At 41.1% G+C, this 16,977-nt stretch overlaps 1 protein-coding gene and 1 pseudogene across 2 annotated transcripts in view; one reads left to right on the top strand and one right to left on the bottom strand.

Moving 5' to 3' along the window:
• Positions 1–16,977, bottom strand: part of mboat7 (membrane bound O-acyltransferase domain containing 7) — a 184,530-nt gene that overhangs the window by 16,743 nt on the left and 150,810 nt on the right. The window lies entirely within an intron of this gene.
• Positions 2,633–16,683, top strand: LOC306924727 (kelch-like protein 24; annotated as a pseudogene). Its single transcript, XR_013792516.1, has 12 exons — positions 2,633–2,754; positions 4,567–4,854; positions 9,579–9,713; positions 9,808–9,997; positions 10,331–10,477; positions 11,027–11,183; positions 12,281–12,430; positions 12,990–13,118; positions 13,260–13,451; positions 13,598–13,726; positions 14,475–14,742; positions 14,898–16,683. The product of XR_013792516.1 is annotated as a kelch-like protein 24 (transcript).

The raw sequence follows: 16,977 nt of genomic DNA on the forward strand, positions 1-16,977 counted from the left end.
CTCTAGAGCCATTCAACGAAACGGGTCTTTCAGATTTCTCAGACTCCATCCTGATTGGCTAAGATTGGCTTCCAAAGTTTGCAGGAGTGCTCAGTTTCAAACAAAATGCTGCAAATCATGGACACATCGTGTGATTTCCGTGACATTGTGCATGCACATTCCCACTAGGCCGAGGAAGAAATGCCACGTGAACATTTTCAACTCAGCCTCATGGTGGCGCTATAACTCGCCGAAAAGTGTTTTTACCTCTAACTGCACGGATCTGTGGATAACTTTGTATGCCAACTCGCTAGAGGCCAAGGAAAAACCTTTGCCTGGAATTTTTCACATCTGCTCTTTATAGCGCCACCAGGAGGCCGACATATGTAAAACACATTTTCTAATATTACTCCTTCAGATTTTATCCAAATTTCACGCAAATCGGTACACATGCTCTCCATAGTCATGTGATCAAGACGCGTTTGTTTGATTTCTCATAATCCACCTTCATTGACTACGATTGGCTTCTAAACCTTTCAGGAGTAGCCCGCTTTGTACCCGTTTTGTACAAATTGCCACAATTACTCAACGAAGCGTCCGATTGCGGTGAAACTGTGCATGCATATTCCCACTAGGCTGAGGAAGAAATGCCACTTGACAGTTTTCAAATCAGCCTCATGGTGGCGCTACAACAGGCCAAGCCGCGTCACACACACACACACACACACACACACACACACACAAAACATCCTCCTGGTGGAGACCTGTGCCCAGAAGGGCACTTTTTCTAGTTTTCATCTTTTTTCAAATCCTCCAAAATCACGAAAAACAACATGCTATAGTATGCCGTCCGAAACCATGAACTATAGTATGTCGTTTTTTCATGATTTTCATCTTTTTTTCAAATAGTCCAAAATCACGAAAAACGACATGCTATAGTAGTCCTTCTGAAAAGAATTATAACTTTGGCATGCTACTAGTCCTACATACTTACACCTAGAATCCCCATTCAAACCTATTTAGGTTCATCTTACGGTGGACATGTTTGCCTGAAAAGGAATCTTTGAAATGTTTCATAGTTTTAGAAATATAGTGCTTTAAATGTGAGAAATTTATAATGGCAGATAGTGGCACGTCAAAAATCACTTTCACCTAGAAACTCCATTCACACGTTTTATAATTCAGCTTACTGTGGAGACACATGCTGGAACTTTTTACTTTGAAATGTTTTGTAGTTTCTGAGTTATTTAAAGCGCAAATAACATGCATTTTAAAACTGCTTTTAATATTTAATATCATATTGTCTATGTCCCTCAAAGTTATTTCTAATGGTTTGAGCCTCAATCACCACTCTGATATAACCAGTCCTTGTCATTTCTTTCTGGAATTTGGAAGCAGTTTTAGCTGCAGTACCACAATGTCCTGAGGTGGTGAGGGTGCTGATATGCAGATTATTTAATATTTTAGTCATTATAATACTGATGCTAGATAAAACCAGGCTTGATTCCATTCCATGCCAGCTTGGAAAATCAACAATGGTGGACATTGTAAACACAGTGGAAATGCAAATTTGGAACAGACTGAAGAAGAGGAGGAACTAGAAAAAGTGCCCTTCTGGGCACAGGTCTCCACCAGGAAAATAGTACTGTGTGAGATGTTTGGCAAACTTTTTAGGATTAATATAAACATGTTTTTGAGGCATTTTGTTCCAAAAAGGTGTTTTGCAAAAACCAACCTGTTGGTGGCGCTATAACAGGCCAATGTGAAAAGGGTGGGATATATTCCTCAGCCTAGTAAGAAAATGTGTGAAAGATTTCACGTAAATTGCATGCTGCGTTCATGATTTGAGGCTTTTGTTGAAAACGGGGCAATCTTGCAAACTGTGAAAGCCAATTATAGCCAATTAGGATGGAATATGAAATATCGGACAGATCCGACTTGAGCACATGACCATAGAGATACTGTGTAACGATTTGTGAGATTTTTGGACAGAATCTGGAGGAGTAATATAAAAAAATGTGTTTTACAAAAGTCGGCCTCCTGGTGGCGCTATAAAAGGCAGATGCGGAAAATGCAGGTCAACGGTTTGTCCTTGGCCTCTAGGGAGTGTGCATGCAACGTTTCACGCAGATCGGTGCAGTTTTAGGTAAAAAATGTGAAAAGCTGCCTCATGGTGGCGCTATAACAGGCCGTTCTGGAAAATGTGGGGCAGAGGTTCATCGTTGGCATCCAGGGAGTGTGTGCAAAGTTTGGCATCGACCGGGTTAACGGTGCCGGAGATTAGCTGTACACAGACGGACGGAAGGAAGGACGGACGGACACACACACACGGACGGAGTGCAAAACATACTCTCTCCCCATGCCTTCGGCCTGGTGGAGACAATAATGTAGTCCCTTGTTTGTGCCGAATTTGGGTTGCACGTGGTTTGTTGAGCTCCCTCTGGTGTTAATATTATATGGGTGTGGAGTGGACTTCGTTAACATTAAGAAGTATTAGACAGGTACATGGGTATCTTGGTGGTGGTGTATCGAATCTTGTGGACCAGACCCATTGCAAGACCCAAGATGATTGGGTCAGGTTTAGCCCTCAGTGAGAGACTCGCAGCACTGACCCTGTGTGTGTGTGTGTGTGTGTGTGTGTGTGTGTGTGTGTCAAACATATTGTCGCTGCAGGCTGTTATCGACCACCGACAACAAAGCAGCACTCGTCGTTGCACGAAACTTTAATTAGCGGAATTTAGCGCAGCTGTTCCGTTTCGTCCATGAAACAAGAAGGTAATGTTATGTTATTAACTTGAACATTATGTTCTTAACTTAGCCTATATGTTGGTAACTTTGAAAAACGTAATATTTCTCTTCATTCAGTCATGTCTTCAGTGAGCTCAGTAGCTTTCCGTTGTGTGAGGGAATCACTGATTTTGTCAACAATAAATGTTAACAAAACGAGTGTTTGTTTTGATCGCAGACTCGCAGTCATGTTAGTGTTTAAATATCATGGAATGTTTGTTGAATAATTGAATTCTACATTTACACGTTTTTATTAGATTTATTTAACTTTTGAAAAGCAACTGATTTGGGGAAGATTAGCTGGTTCAGGTGCAGTTTGGTCCAGATTGGAAGAGCAAGGCACAGTTGTGTCATGGTGGATCATCTTAAAGGACCACTTTTCAACCTATCTTCATATAATTGGAGACTCCTCACTAATGTTCATGATAAAATGGCACCATTAATTGATGGGTGGGACATTTGGTATATAGTCTTTTTTTATTGGCCTAAAATATTGTCTATATACATGCATTCATTAATCCACTTGTTGACCTGCTGTTAGTATTGAGCAATTGTTTTATAAGGGTTTCTTGTGACTTTACCATTAACATCCTATGGCAGGCACACTTTCCTTTTGCTTTAAGTAGCATGTGACATGTCAAACTAGGGGGTTTTCATAATTCTGAATCCATTCCAAGCATTAGTTTTGCACAAAATACACTCCTTGAGCTAAAAACAGCCGTAGCCACCTGCCCAAAATGTGCTGACCTCATCACATTTATGCTGACCTCATCACATTTGTCATGACGTCTATGGCCATTTGTAGCCCAAGGAGTATTTTTTTTTTCAAAACTAATGCTTGGAATGGATTCAGAATCATGAAAACCCCCTAGTTTGACACGTCACATGCTACTGCATAAGGAAAGTTTGTCATTTTTGACAATTTTTCCTGCCATAGGATGTTAATGGAAAAATTGCTCAATACTGACAGCCGGTCAGCAAGTGGATTCATGAATCTATGTATATAGACAATATTTTAGGCCAATAAAGACTATAGAGGGTATGCGCATGCTTAAAGTGAATGGCACATCGAGTGGCAAAGCAACATGCAAAGTGAGTTTAACATTGTTTAACGTTGTTTAATGCAATCAGATAGGACTTTTCTGTTTGGATGCATGGGTTGTCAAGGCCAGAAAGTAGATTTTTGCCACTCAGTAGGCATTCCTGCATAACTTCCGGGTTTGATGATGATGTCACGCGCATACCCTCTATAGGCCTATACCAAATTTCCTAGCCTGATTGAGTCCACTCAACATTATTGACAACAGAGCAAAAAGACAATACTGTAATTGTCTTATTGTCGTATTGTCTTTCCGCTCTGTTGTCAATAATATTTTGGGAGATTTTAAAACGGTGTGTGGATCTCCTCTCTCCTTTCTTAGTTATTTTTTTGGATCCTGCACGCGTTGAAATTTGTGGATGTGCGTGCACCTCTTGACCATTGCAGTTCTGAAACCCGTCCACCAGTGACATCATCCTTTAGGCAGATTTTATTTTAAACAATATTTAGATTTGTATTATCGTGAGAACGATGGCTTCCATTTTTGCATTGTGAGCAATAGATGTCCTTATGTAAAGTCAAGCTCAGTCCCCATCACTCACATTACAATAATGAATACATTTACCACTCAACTGAATGCTTAAAAAAATAAATAATGATTGTCACTGTAATTTCTTTGCACAAGTATTGTTTAGTAAAGGTATCATGAGACAATCGTTCGAATCTGACCATTTATTCAATCTTCTACTGTCTTAATATAGGCTGGTCTAGCAAAGTGAGACATGGCTGAAAGGATTCCAGTCGTTGCCAGTTCACCTCCCTGCCCTGGGGATGTTATCGGTCTACCACCCCCTGGTGTACCACAGTCCTCACTGGTCCTGGAGAGTGAGGACTTTGTGTTTGTGGAGACCAGCCATCCCAGCAAGGTCTTAGAGGGCCTAAACCGTCTTCGACTGAACAATGTTTTCTGTGATGTGATTCTTTGTTGTGGCGGAAAGGAGTTCCCCGGCCATCGCAACGTACTAGCCACCTTTAGCTCCTACTTTGAGGTAAATGCACAGGTATCCGGACTTCGGAGAACTCGCCAGTTTACCAACTCGCCATGATTTAGTGCATTTTAGTTTTACTTCACCTTCATTTAAATTGCATTGAATTGAGTTAACACTAGAGAAAGTAGGAATGCTTAAGTTTAAACACCAAACTACCGAAACAATGTAATTCATTAGTAAACTATTCCTGAAATGGTAGGCCTACTTATCATTGGTATTCACATACTCACCTTTTTATCATCATCTAGCTGACCATTTAATTGCACAAAATAATTTGATCACTTTGGAAATGAACTGTAACATCTGTGAGTTTGACATACTGCACTGATGAAGACAGCATGTCAGCATAACGATGAAGACATTGATGAAGGATTTTCGCCGTGGCGACTTGGTAAACTGGAGAGTTCTCCGGTATTCAATTCACACATATATTGACCTGTGTTAAGGGAACGCAGCGTTCTGCTGCCTTTAACACTTTGATTGCTACAGGATCTCGGCAGGCCTATTTTGATGTTGCTACCGTTTAACATTGCACAAAGGCCTTGTTCGGGGGCCCACAGCAAAATGTTCTCTTATAGCGAGAATCACACGCATACATCAAAAGAAAGCTGAACTTGTCCACTTCAATTTAAAAAATACATTTTGATTTTACCATGTTCCATTCTGGAGATATTGACCTTTTTGCAACACCTGCATTTGCCTGGAAGTGGTTATCTTGAACAGCGAGCAGAGTTATGGATGGTTTAAAGTCAGAGACATTGACAGGCAGATATAAAATTGAACCCAATAAATATCCTATACATCCTATACACCGAATGAAAGCCCTGAATGTGTACTTTTACGGGGAAAACATTAGTATACATTGATCCCATCTACAGTTAGACAGTAATTGGTTATTGAATGCAGCTTGTGCCCACCTGATAACTTCAGAGAAGACATGGACGTGAACTCCTCAATATTCACAAAATAAGGCCTATAGCGACATATAAATACTATATACCGTATGAAACAGAAGACTCTCTGCTTTCATAAGAAAAAAACTTCTACTGTAGTAATAATAAAAATCACACCCATGTGAAGTGAGTGGTGCAACTCTGTCCCATATTCTGTTCTCTGCTTATTCAATACAGCTCACTATATACGGACTGAGGCAGAAAGTCATGTAAAGTACAGTTTGTTTTTGCGCGGTGCAACTGTAGAGAACAGTTGCACCGCTCACTTCACAGGGGTGTGATTTTTATTATTACAGTAGAAGTTTACAGACCAAACTGTAAATAAAAGGTTTACATGACTTTCTGTCTCAGTCCGTATATAGCGAGCTGTAGTGAATAAGTACAGAACAGTTGCAACGCTCACTTCACAGGGGTGTGATTTTTATTATTACAGTAGAAGTTTACAGACCAAACTGTAAATAAAAGGTTACATGACTTTCTGCCTCAGTCCGTATATAGCGAGCTGTATTGAATAAGCAGAGAACAGAATATGGGACAGAGTTGCACCACTCACTTCACATGGGTGTGATTTTTATTATTACTACAGTAGAAGTTTTTTTCTTATGAAAGCAGAGAGTCTTCTGTTTCATACGGTATATAGTATTTATATGTCGCTATAGGCCTTATTTTGTGAATATTGAGTTCGGGTCCATGTCTTCTCTGCAGTTATATCTGGTGGGTGCAATGTGCATCCACCCAGTAACCAATTTATGACAAACTGTACATGGGATCAATGTTTACTCTTTTCCTCGTAAAAGTACACATTCAGGGCTTTCATTCGGTGTATAGGATGTATAGCATATTTATTGTGTTTATTGCGAACGCAGTGATTGCGAACGCAGTGAGCATTTACTATGAGACCCAGCAGATCACGTCCGTGTGTCTGTGTGTGTGTGTGTCTGTGTGTCACGCTGTAACACCACCCGCCCACCACCAGAGGGCGCAGCTGTATCACACACAAAAACACACACACACACATGCACGCACGCACACACACACACACACGCACGCACGCACGCACGCACGCACGCACGCACGCACGCACGCACGCACACACACACACAAAAAACTTAACTTAAAAAAAAACTTAACTTAAAAAAAACGTGCACACACACACGCACGCACGCACGCACGCACGCACACACACACACACAAAAAACTTAACTTAAAAAAAAACTTAACTTAAAAAAAACGTAACTTAAAAAAAAAACTTAAAAAGGAAAAACGCACACACACAAAAAACTTAACTTAAAAAAAAACTTAACTTAAAAAAAAACTTAACTTAAAAAAAAAACTTAAAAAGGAAAAACGCACACACACAAAAAACTTAACTTAAAAAAAAACTTAACTTAAACAAAAACTTAACTTAAAAAAAAAACGTAAAAAGGAAAAACGCACACACAAACTTAACTTAAAAAAAAACTTAACTTAAAAAAAAACTTAACTTAAAAAAAAACTTAAAAAGGAAAAACGCACACACAAAAAACTACACTTAAAAAAAAACTTAACTTAAAAAAAAACTTAAACAAAAAACTTTAAAAAAAAACACGCACGCACGCACACATACACACACTAAAAAAAAATTGAAAAAACATTTAATTTAAAAAAAATTAACTTAAAAAAACCTTAAAAAGTACGTAATTTATTCTAATTGTTGTTATTGCAATTTACGAGCTGCGTTCGCTTCCCGCGTTTGCGCGTCTTACTTGTTGTTATATCTGCCTGTCAATGTCTGACAATAAACCTTCATAACTCTGCTTTCTTTAGATGATGAGGATGATGATGATGATGATTGCCTTGCCTAATCTATCTCACTGCTTTCATTGTTTTGATCGCAGTAACATTGGGGGGGGGGGGGGGTCATGGGCACATTGGGCAGCAAAAGTCTTGATCCGTACGGCTATAAAAAGTCCCATTCCACCGTTCGGTTCAGAACTATAGTATAACGGTGAGACTCGTTGTCATCATCAGCTGATTTTGTTTTTCAAGCTAGTATAGGGGAACATGCCTGGGCATGCAGGTTGGGGGCGATGGAGAAAAAAAAAAGCTTCACCCGGCTGTTATGTCGACGACAAGGAAAAAATGACTTCCACAGATCACAACACCACGGTTTGAGACGCGGAAAAGTTCGTTATACATTACACCCGGGTCGATTACGTCCCCGACGCGTTCATTGCGGTCTTATCACTACAATTATAATGAATAAAAAAGCGTTACAATCACACGTCCGAGCGATCTCCGATTATGACGGCTCTGCATGGCGATACGTGATCCCCCAACGGTAGACTGTCTGTTGTCATGGCGGCCCCTCTCGATACTGTAGTTCGTTTGTTAGTTCGTAGTATTGTAGGCTCGGGGATCGTTTGGTCGCTACAGTATGAAGAAGGAAACATGCATCTGTCCATGTGTGTTGCAGACGTTATGCAATGCCGATCTGGTGCAGATCATGTGTTTAGGCAGCGTAACAGCGTTCCGTTCATCATGTTTTTTTCCGAGACAGAGCCCCCATCTCGCAAGGCCCTCCTCCTGCAGGAGAAACAGGAGGGGAGGGGGGAATCGAGTATTATAGTGTTGGGTGAAAGCCAATAGGTGGAGGAAAGCCTGGTGAGGCGAGGTTAGGTGAAATTTGATTATTTTCACACACCGACTAGATCGGCATGGGCGCATCCATTTTACACTGGCTTCTACACGTAAAGCGGCCCGCCCTCCTGTTTTCAGGAGGGGAGGGTTTTTTTTCTTTTTTTTTTTTTTTCTTCTGATCACGTGAGCGGGACTAAGCAGCAATGACAGGGGGATGGTTCTTCATTGTCCGGGTGGGTAAAAAGATGAATGAAAGTATGCTATAAAAAAGTGATTAGAACGTATGGATACGTGGTTCGCACCGGACGTTTGATTAATTGATAACGTATTGATACGCGATTAGCGTTCGCTGTGTTAACATCCTTTTAAAGGGGCATACCACTCCTTGCAAAGTATACCTTCACTGATCACATGACTCTAGGTTCTAGACCTCCAGTTCTAAACAGAAGGGCGGGACATTTTTCTTATTATTTCCACACATCTCTCACACATGTTGAAAATGTGTGATATTCCCCTTTAATACAATCAGATCACACTTCTATTTGGATGTAGGTCTATGAGAGTTGGTATTGCATCTATTATAGATTCCAGATTAAGAATAACATCTAAGAGTTGCTTACGCGTAGGAATGACATTCAGTTTAGCCTTTGCTTTCACCAGATTTAGCACTACTGATTGTGTGCCCTGCCGTTTTAACAGGGAGAATGCACACACAGTGCACAAAGACCCGCACACCGTCTGCACTTGCAATACGAACTTTATTTACGCAACGTATCGGTCAAAGACCTTCTTCAGGCATCTGCTGAATGCTGATAATGGGTACATTGGGTAGCGACATAGCTATATACATACACATAAATCCACCATGACCAATTGGTCATGTCTTTGTGTTGTCTTTAATGTGTTTTTTTTATTTTTTTTTAGATTTTCCTTGTTTTGTTGTTTTGCCTCCGTTTAGTTTTAGTGTTGTTGCTTCCTGCCCCCTCCCCCAAAAGCCTTTGGACCTTCTTTTGATTAATCAATCAATTCACATGAACTCAATATCATGTTATATCCAAACAAGTAATTGTTGACACAGACAGTGTAAATAATTAGAACCGCCTAAATAATTAGAAACAACCATTCACGTTTCATCCTGCACACTGTGCACAGGCAATGTTTACAACAGACTTGATGGAGTCCAAACAGGAAAGGGTGTCCATCAGTGGAGTGGAACCTGAGATGATTGGCTTGATGGTGAACTATGCCTACACTTCAACGGTGGTCATCTCCACAGATAATGTGCAGGTGATGTATTGTCATCAATCTTCATAAACCTTATTTGTCTCCTCTCCTATTTTGCTGTTCATCTTTGCTTAAAAACATATTTTGTTTGATGTAGGCCCTGCTGGCAGCATCACACTTGCTGAATGTGACGGCAGTTCAAGAGGCCTGCTGTCATTACATGGAGCGTCACATGAATGAAAATAACTGCATAGCGATTCAGGGCTTGGCCGAGGCCTACTCCTGTCACATGTTGGAGAAACGCAGCATTGACTACATTCATGAACACTTCAGTCGTCTACCAGCAGGTAGCATGCTTTCCCCAAGTTGTTTGTTTTGGGCTTTTTCGCTTATAATTTTGTGGGGATTGGTGGTATGAGACAGGCCACACTAGCTGATAAAATATTACATTTGGTTTGTCACTGTTACTCAACCTGTCACTACCAAAGCTGAGTAGTGCAGAAACAATTGAATGTTTGTATGCATATTAATGTATTAATGTTATGAATATGTCACTTTATGTTATGAATATGTCTCACCAGTGAGCTGAGCACTTCAGAGGAGAATGGGTTACTTCAGGCAGTATGTGAACACAACAGGGTTATAATGTATCAATAGTGTACTGTATTTTATGTCCATAGGAAGAGTTCCCCTCTCTGTGTGTGGACAGACTGACAGAGGTCCTTGCCAGTGATCATCTCAATGTGTCCACGGAGGAGACCGTGTTTGAGGCGGCCAGGATGTGGTTAAACAAGTGTCCTAGTACGCGCAGAGAGAGCTTTGAAAAGGTCAGTCACTTCTCAGTGTTTCACGGCACCTGATTTTAACAGTATGTTAGGGAGGCCTGGGGGGTGCATACTTATATTAGTTATATTAATTTAGACTAGTCATTGGTTAGACATGGGTTAAGGTTAGGTTTAGGTGTGCTGCCCTGTGGGAGGTTAGGTTTAGGGTGAGGGTTTGAGATAGGTTGTAGTTGTAGGACTAATGACTGGTCTAACCAATGACTAGTCTAAACCAAAAACTGTCTAAACTAAGTACTGCACCCGTTAATGTTACCTATCGGGCAAAACCCACACATCATTATTTGGTTAATTAATGTGATGATGACCCACATAACCATACAGAAAATGCGTTTATATCCTATATAATGTAATTAACTTTTATCAGAAGCTTACAATTGTTTGCCAACAATATAGTATATGTATTTATCATGATTGTGACACCCCTATTATAACTCTGGTGGCATGCTCGCAGATTTTAAGGCAATGTTTAATGTCATTCACGCAATATCCAGTTGGACTAGTAAATACTTTGTGTTCTATTTGATCTTTAAGGTGCTAGAGAACATACGTCTTCCTCTCATCAGCCCCTCCTACCTTCATGATGTGATTGAGTCTCTGGATGTGGTGAAAGAATCCCAGGGCTGCCAGAGGCTCATCTCTGAGGCCAAGACGCAGGATGTCCACAAAGTACAGCCACGCTGGTCCACAGGTATCCTCATGGCCGTGTTTATGCACAGGCACGGGCCTATGTCTCGTCGGGGGGGGGGGGAGCAAAATATGATTGATTGACGCAATGACATGACCGTCAACGGCTTTGCTGACCCCTCACCACATTTGTGATGACGGCTATGGCAGTTTTTAGCCCAACTAATGCTTGGAATGGACTCGGAATCACGAAAAACCCCTAGTTTGACACGTCACATGCTAACTTAAACCATAATGAAATTTAGAAACTTTTGCCCATATAGGTTGTCAATGGTGGCCATATTGATTTGGCCACTGTGACAACCCCGAAGGTCGCCGAGAATGTTAGACACATTTGTTTTCGTAATCATTTTTCCCATGTAGTTCTTACCTGACTCACTTTTACAGGCCTCCTTCTGTGATTTGTTTTGTTTATTGGTTTCGTTTCATTGTATTTTTTACTTTATTGTGCTATGTTTCCTGTTTTTTAACTTGTTGATTGCTTATTCTGTGTCCATTGTTCGGCACCTTTAACTTTGTTTCGAAAGGTGCTTTATAAATAAAATGTACTTACTTACGCACACGTAAACCTAAATCTAACACACACACAATTAATTTCATGTTTAGCATTCTGCAGTTTTTAACCTGTACGGGAATCAAACTACAAATCGGCCTAGGGTTTCCATGCCCCTGCAACTATAACTTGAGAATACACTGACACCACGGCGCGTAAACAGCGCCTCAAACTGTGACTCCGCCCACAAACGGGGGAAGTTGTGATTTTCGCTCGTTCACTGCAAATGCAATTTGCGGCATTTTCAAAACAATATTGAGCAGAGTAGCGATTATCAAACGTATTTGCAATGCCATACGTTGAAAGATCTGTTGCTCGTGGACAAGGCACGCTACCTCCGCAAGTTAGATAGCATCGGCATAGATGTTTGTCCGTATGTGATTAAGGATTGGACCAAGTTGCATTGGCAGCCATAGAAAATTCCATGTGACGTTTTTGGGCGTTCCTGTCTAGCGTGGTGTCAGTGTATGTATGGCAATTCTCTCCAAGTTATGATATGATAACCCTTTTTTTTAAAAACCTGCACATGCATTACTGTGACTACCCAGTGCCTGAAGTCATAGTGATGGTTGGGGGACAGACTTATTACCGGGAGGAGTTCCTAAGCTGCGGTGAGACCTTAGATCCTCTAACAAAGCAGTGGGGGACTCTGGAGCATCTCCCCTTCGCTGTACGCAGGCATGGTCTGGTTGTGTCAGGTGAGGAACCATCAGAGTGGACTGTAGTAGAGGTCAAACAACTCTGTTTTGTCTCTGAATTGAGCGGCTGAAAGGCATTTGCATTTTGGGAGTAATTGGAAACGGTGATCGTAATGTAGTTCTACCCCTAACTGTGCCCTGAGCACGGGGCTTTAAGCAACTAGTCGACTGTTCACTGTTCAACTAGTTGACTAGTAAATCCACTAGTTGACCTTGTTGGTACTATAGTTGATAAGATTTCTTTCCCCCGTTTTTGTAGGCCTCAAGATCAGCTACAATGCTATATTATAGTCACCAATGTACACGGTTTATAAATGTACAAATATTATAAAAAAAGGGTGGGTTACATAATTGGTAGTTAAACAACTGGTCGACTAGTAAAGTAGGCAATAGTAAAAATCACTAGAAGTGAAAGCCTAGCCTGGGGGGGGGGGGGGTAAAACAAATTGAGGGGTGTTAATGAACTTTTCAGATCGTTTATCTTGAAAATCTCTGAAAATCTTTATTTCTTTATCAATCAAGGCATAACAATTTAAATTCTGCTCTTATCCCACGATAGACTTTACTATGTATTTGGCCGGAGGAGAATTAGAGGACAGTTCAATCAGTAGGCAGATGTGGCAATATGACCCTTTGCATAGCTCATGGTCTGAGATGGCTCCCATGAATGTGGCACGCTGTGACCTGGGTAAGACGGTCGAACTATTGTGGTATTCAATTTAACTTTGTTTTGGGAATAACTGCTAAGGAGTAGCTGCTAACTGCCCAAGGCCACAATTCTAATAAGGAGATTTGTTTTTTTTCTTGCATATCCCCATGTGGTCCATAGGCCTGGTAGCGCTGGATGGCTATGTCTATGCAGTGGGTGGCTGTGAGAAGGATTCGTGGAGATGTGTGGACTCAGTGGAGCGCTACAACTGCAAGACTAACACCTGGCAGCTGATGAAGACGGTCGGCATGTTGGGTTTGGTTAAATCCAGCCCTGCCATGGCCATGCTAGATGGACTGATCTATGTTGTTGGTAATGGAATAGGGTTGTGTCTGTAGGTTCAGGGTGTATGTAAGCATAATGGATAATGGTTAAAAATGTCCCAAAACCTTTATTGCATTTTCTTCATTCTCCCATTGACTGTCTATAATGTTTTGCCATGTGTCATCCTGTCCTAGATGGCTCCTGTGAGAAAGCAATGTACACGTTCAACCCAAAAACATCTGCTTGGACAGAAGTAGCTCCTAGGCTGATAGACCGTAATGGTACAGCTGTCTGCAGTCTCAAAGGAAAGATCTACGTTATAGGTATCATATCTGTTCTTAATTACTTGGTTCCATAAATGGACACACTTCAACTTCACTGTAGTTTTTAGACACATAACAGAGCTCACTATTTAAACTATAGTTAGGGGAAAGTTAGCCAGATTTTTGACCAGTCTGCAACATTTATGCTGCTTACCAATGGCTTTCTTCACAATTGTGTTCATAAAGGTGTCTACTGGGCTAAAAACAGCCATAGCCGTCACTCATCATAAATGTTTTGAGTCACCCCTTTTGGAAATTGGATATATACGTTTTTAGCCCAAGGAGTGTTTTTCATGCAAAACAAATGCTTGCAATGGGTTCAGAATCATGATAAACCCCTAGTTTGACCTGTCACATGCTACTTAAAGAACCATATAATTGGTCCTCACCAATGATCATGATAAAATAGCGCTATTTATTTATTTTAAATTTTTAATTTAACCCTTATTTAACCAGTAAAAACCACATTGAGACTAAAGTTTATTTTACAAGTGAAGGCGTGGAATAAGTAACACAGCTCTGCCAGTAACAATAAATACAAGACAATAACAGGACAGACATGCAAGCCTACTGTATGTTCATTAATGGTACCCCAACTTTCAGCAGCTGTCACAAAGTTTCCCAAGGGAGTTGGGTTGGAACAAAGTGATAGGTAATAGGAGACAGATTTATGAACACATTTGTGAAGAAAGCTATTGATAAGCATTTATTTTGCCTAACTAAACAGTTACTACTTTTTGTCTAATAGGTGGTCAGCGGAATATTGCTATGGAGTCCGAGTTCACCAGCCACATGGATCTTGCGCTTGATAACCCGTACGAGGATGATGATTACAATGATGAATGGTACGACGCGGACAGGGACACGGTGTTGTCCGCGTACACGTGCGTGGTTGAATGCTACAACCCTGTGACCAACATGTGGACCATGTGTGCCCCCATGGGACGGCGACGCTCCTGGCCTGCCGTGACTGTGCTGCATGGAAAGATCTATGTACTAGGAGGGGAGGATGACGGGTAAGATCTATGTACTAGGAGGGGAGGATGACGGGTAAGATCTATGTACTAGGAGGGGAGGATGACGGGTAAGAGGCTGTTGCTCTCTGAAAACATGGGAAAAGGTGACTGTTTGTAAACACCAGACTGATGGCTTTTGGTCTGTCTCCATTTAGAAACGTCGATACCATTGAGCGGTACTGCGAAGCGACCAACAGATGGGAACTTGTGGGAGAGATGCCTAGGAGGCGCAAGAGTCTCCGATGTGTCTCACATAGGCTGAGGAGTGTTGCACACGCAGCCAACGAATCCCCCGTGAGGAGTGTTGCACACGCAGCCATCCAATCGCCCGCACAGGACGGTGCTTCCTATAGGCCGACTAGGGGGAGGTTTCGAGGGGGAGGTTGTCAAATTCGATCGGGTTGTCGAAATTGTGGCCCCAAATGGAGAAAATGAAAGTGTTCTAGGAACACTGTACAAAAGGCTTTGTATCACATACATATTCTGGTATCGACCAGATTATAGGGTTTGTAGGACTTAAAGCAGTGGTTCCCAAACTTTTTCACGTCGAGGACTCCCAAATTGACACTAATTAGCCCACGGACCCCCCCATTTGAAAAGATATGCCAGGGACCCTCATAAGGGAAGATCTTTACGGCTCTAGCAGTGATTCGCAACCCGTTTAATTTCAAGGACCCCCAGTTTGACATGCATTAGTCTACAGACTTCCATTTAATGTCATTTCTATCTCTGGGACCCCCAATTTATATTGTAAAACCAATGTTAATTTAACTGAGTGTTACAGACTCATAAGGGTCCATTTGGTTCCAAACTATCATTTAGCTGGGGACCCCCTGGAACTCCCTCAAGGACCCCTGGGGGTCCCCAGACCCCACTTTGGGAACCACTGACTTGAAGCTAAGAGAAATGGGAGTTCGATTTGGGTCAGCACATTGATCAGAGAGAGTGGACCCCCATTGCTGATGTTGGAAGAATCATGACCATTAACACCAAACATTCTCATGCAGTACAGTCTGATTCACAGAGTTTATTACCCACACCAGCTGCATAGAACGAGCTTGAAATATTCCAAACATGCCATAGATGTAAATCCCATACAGAAATGAATAAGGAGATTGCACACTGAGTCCGCATTTTTCGTATGAGTTTGTTTTTTTCCCCCTCAGTCATCTGATACAAATCATTTAGCGCAAGGCACCTTGCACACGGAGTCCCATGTGTATCGTTATTAGTTCTGCAGAATTAAACTAAACGCTTATCAAACATGGCTTGTTTTGGACTGAGTGGTCCTCTCAGACAAAAGGAAATATGTTTCTAAAGAGCAAGGAGAGTTTCCCATGCTGATCAAGTAGTTTAAGTAGTTTCAAGTACATTATCGTGATTGTTTCAATCATTTCACTTGCTCAATTTGATGGTTTGCTCTATCGAAGAGTAATTGGCATCCAAATGTTATCATTGCATCAAGAAATTGCACGCTAGGCAAAGAGCATTTCCTTTATTCAGAGTAGACTACAGCATAAAACCACTGTAACATACAGACAAGATGATGCCAAAAATGCACAAAAAAATGAAACTACAAAAAAACGTATGATTAACAAAACTTGTTAACATCAGGTCATATTCTTTTTTTTTTGTGCTACACATTTTGGACGAAACATACGGACTAGTGTGCAAGCTCTTTAATTCATGTTTTGATTCTGTCCACACCTGAAGTCACTGGGCTAAATGTCATTACAATAAGCAATATCACCTCAAACAATTCCAATTTGAGCCACATTTTGTCAGCCTTACCTTATTAGTATAACATAAGTGACAGTGACAGCTACCCAATACATTTAAAAAGCAGAAAAACAAATACTATTGCTGATACTATATTATTTTTGTTATTTTATACTTTTTTCTTAACTCTTGTTTGCCTTCACACAGTGTTTTGTGTGTGTGTGTGTGGGGGGGGGGGGGGGGATTCTATATGGGTGGGTTATATTTTGTATGCAATATACCCCCAAATTCAATAAATATATTACACAAGATATGTCTCGCCCCAGGCTGTGACCCCCTGACTCCATGTTCTCCATACATCAAGAGTCACATGTGTTGTGACTTGTGAGAAACACACACACAATACACATGCATTTAGGAGTTGTTCCTTCATCAAGCCTTAAAGCGTGAATCACAATCACAAACTAAAACCGACTGGGGGTGAACCAGTGGGTTATTACCAGGCAGCCTTCTTTT

The sequence above is a fragment of the Electrona antarctica genome, assembly GCF_951216825.1.
Source record: "Electrona antarctica genome assembly, chromosome: 6".
NCBI lineage: Eukaryota > Metazoa > Chordata > Actinopteri > Myctophiformes > Myctophidae > Electrona > Electrona antarctica.